This window comes from Elephantulus edwardii, unplaced genomic scaffold (assembly GCF_000299155.1).
Source record: "Elephantulus edwardii isolate Elephantulus edwardi_28Jun2011 unplaced genomic scaffold, EleEdw1.0 scaffold00171, whole genome shotgun sequence".
Lineage (NCBI taxonomy): Eukaryota > Metazoa > Chordata > Mammalia > Macroscelidea > Macroscelididae > Elephantulus > Elephantulus edwardii.
In genome coordinates this window covers 5,646,352-5,650,321 of record NW_006399921.1, presented here as the reverse complement: position 1 = coordinate 5,650,321, position 3,970 = coordinate 5,646,352, and positions in this window count along the sequence as shown.

Sequence of the window (3,970 nt, the reverse complement as noted above, 5' to 3'; positions counted from 1 at the left end):
TTCTGGATATAAGTCCCTTATCTGATATGTTATTACCGAATACTTTTTCCCAGTCAGTGGCTTCCCTTTTTACCCTACTGGAGAAGTTTTTGGATGTTGTTCACAAGTTTTTAAGGCCCAAGACATAAAGCATAAACTTGATGTACTGTCCTGCGGAACATTCAGACCTGTAAATCAGTTCCTCAAGATGCTTAATAAGCATTCATGTTTATATCTCCAGGAACTTTATTAATGAGCACTGGTGGCACTGTTGTTAAATGTTCCATTATCCTCAAAAGTTTGGTGGTTCAACCCCCACCCCCCCAGTTGCTCTTTGATAGCCTGGAGTTTATAGCTATAGAAATCCAATGAGGTACTTGTACTCTTACTTATAGAATAAATCAGAATAAACTCAACAGCAACAGGTTTGGGGTTTCTTTTCCCAAAGATACACGGTTCAAGGCACTAGCTTCTTCAAAGGAGACAGATGGGCAATCTACTCCCGAGTGAGTAACTGCCTCTGAAAATCTGCTAGAGAGTCAGCTATGAGTGGGTTCCAACTTGATGGCACATGACAAGAACATACACTTACATAGATGCATCCATACCTATGTTTAGTTGTTGCTTAGTTGTAGATATACCAACACTTACCAAAAACATTATTTTTCCTAACATACTTTTGAGCAAAATCATCTACTTTGACCAAGCTTTGAGCACTCTACCCACATTTGGTATTATATTTTTAATTTTCCAGAATAACAAGTGCCTACTTTAGGCACCGGTGCCTAGATAGCACAAAGTGTTAAATGCTCAGCCAGTAACTGAAAGTTTGGCTACTCAAATCCACCTAAATGCACTGCAGCAGAAAGGCCTGGTGAGCTGCTTCTGAAAGATTAGAGCCACTGAAAACTCAAACATGTCTGGTTGGCATGAGTTGGAATCAATCCGGTGGCAACTGATACTCTTTTTTTGTAAAACAATACCATCCTTGGACTTCTAGTCACTGTCCCGAGTGTTATAAGGTCTCTCATAGCTATCTGAGGGAAACATAAGACTCTTCCAAGTTCTGTGTGAACTTCAGAAACTGCTCTATTCATTCCTTTCCAGTGCTCCTTTCCCCAGATGTACGTTATCTCCTCCCATCCTCTGCTGATTGACACTTAGCCGGAAGCTCGAGACACACCTCTGCTCACCTTTAAAACATCCGTCTTTCTCTCTGCAGTTTCCTTCACTTTGTTACTCTGCCCTGCAAATTGTAGCTCCTTGTTTTTTCTCAGAGCTCAGATGGCCTCGTGGTGAGGAGTTGTGCTACCCACCCAAAAGCAGGCAGTTCTAATCCACCAACTTGCTCCAAAGGAGAAAGATAAGCAATCGCTTCTTGGGATTTACATCTTCTGAACATTTGCTGAGAGGGTCAGCTCTGACTCAACACCGATGAGAAAACTCAAATTGATTTATTGCAATCTAAATAACTTTTTTCTCATTTCAATGAATTCATTCAACTTTTTTATTTCTACCACATACCACAACTACAACACCACATACACACACTCACACACAAACCTGTAAATTGCATCCAACCAGTTGCTGTTGTTTGTAACATCGAGTCAAAATCGACACATAGCTGACCTTCCATTGAGTTTTCAGAGGCAGTAAACCACACAGGAGGAGATTTCCCATCTTCCTCCTACAGCGCAACTAGTAGATTTGAACCACTTGATTTTGGGTTGGGAGCATAGCTTCTTACCAATAAGCCAGCAGAGCTAAGCTGAGGCAATTGTTTCCTTTCCTTCGAGGGTCACAGCAGCTCAGCTATCAGTTTTCCAAGGTCTGAAAACCCCTGTTTCATATGTGCTGTCTGGTTTCCTAGTTCTTTAAGGCCTACTCCCATTTTCTCCCTTAAAACTAAAAGCAGGTTATGTTTACCAATAAACTTTTTGGGTAAATTTTAATAAAATTTAATTATTTTTTTTCTCTTCATTATTATTGATTTCTAGGTTCTATTTAAGAAATCTTTATCCAAACTTGAATCTCAGAGACACTTTTCTATACTTACTGTTTCAGTACTTTTCAATTTTAGCTATTGCATTTGGATATAAATGGTTGAAGGCTCAGGAGTTTAATTTTTTTAAAAAAATATTTAAGTACCAATTATGGGAGAAAAATTTATTTTCTCCATAGAATTGCAAGAGCACCTCTATCCAAAATCAATTCACTGTGCAAGAAGAAATTTATTTCTGAATCTTTATTCTTCTTCATTGACTTATTTGTGTGTCTTTATGTCAATACAGCACTATTTTTATTGCTGTGGCTTCAAAGGAAGTTTTAAAGTCATCTGGCATAAATTCTTCTGTTTCTTTTTCTTATAGGTTTTTTAAGGTTACTTTGGTCTTGGCTCTGAGGAGAAGATGGCCAATCTCCTTCTAGGCAGTTTATCACCCCAAGAGCCTGTTGGACGGCCAGCTGTCGTTCTGCTCCAATTCAACGGCAGTGAGTTTGAGTGTTGAGTTTGGTCCTTGAGCTTTTATAGGAACTTCGGAATAATCCTGTAAGTGATGCCAGAAAAGATGTCTGGAACTATGATTGGAATTACATTAAATCGATAGATTGCTGTTGTTGTTGTACATCATTGAGCTGGTACCGACCTATGGCTGACCTTCCAGTGAGTTTTCAGAGGCAGGAGAGGAGATTGCTCATCCTTCTTCTGCAAAATCTAACAAAAATTACGTTTTATCAATATTTAGTCTTCCTAGTCATAAATATGGTACATCTCTCCACCTATTTAATCTTCTTTAATTTAATTTGACAATGTTTTCTCTTCACTGCACAAGTCTTAAAAATATTCCTTAGTATTTTTATAATATTATTAAAACTAAAAATATTCATTATGTAATTGTTTGCTGCTAATATATTGAACAGGATTGGCCAGAAATTCAAGCTGAATTCAAAAGAGGCCATGCAACCAGGAAGGGATATCATTGCCAACATGAGACATATCTTGGCTAAAAGTAGATAATACCAAAAAGCAGTGTATTTATGTTTTATTGACTATGCAAAGGCATTTGACTATGTGGAACATAACAAATTATGGATAATATTGAGAATAGGAATCCTAGAACAAACACTTAACTGTGCCCACATAAATCTATACATAAACCAAGAAGCAGTTGGTTGAACAGAACAAGGGACACTGCCAGGTTTAAAATCAGGAAAGGTTCTATCAGGGTTGTATCTTTTTTTTCATTCCTACTTATCCACACCTGTGCTGAAAAAATATTTCAAGAAGCTGGAGTATATGAAGAAGAATGTGGCATCAAAATTAGAGAAAGGCTCACTCATAACCTGCATTAAGCAGATGTCTCCAATATGGATTAAATCTCAACATCAAGAAAACAAAAATCGGGGGAGCTCTGGTGGCCTAGTGGCAAGGAGCTGCAACTACGATCCCAGAGGCTCACGGTTCGAATCCACCAGATGCTCTGCCGGGGAAGGAGGGACGATCTCCTCCTGTCAGATCTGATTTGACGGTATACTCACACAAAAATAATAAAATTTTAAAAAAAAAAGAAAGAAAACAAAAATCCTCATCAATGAAGCAATAGGCAATAGCATTATAGATGGAGAAAAGATTGAAGTTGTGCATGATTTGACTATACTTTGATCCACAATCAACACACATAGTAACAACATTAAGAAAATCTAAAGATGTGATGTGTTGCATTAGAAAAAATCTACTCTCAAGGACCTCTCCAAAGTTCTAAAGAGCAATGATGTCCGTTTAAAAACTAAGGTGCACCTGATCCAAGTCATGGTATTTTCCATTATTTATCATGCAACTGAAAGCTACATAATGTATAAAGATGACAGAAGTAGAATTGATGCCTTTGAACATGAGTTGGAGAAGAGTATTGAATATCCCATGGACTGCCAAAAGCACAAACAAATCTGTCTTGAAGGAAGCACAACCAGGATGCTCCTTAGAAGCAAGGAG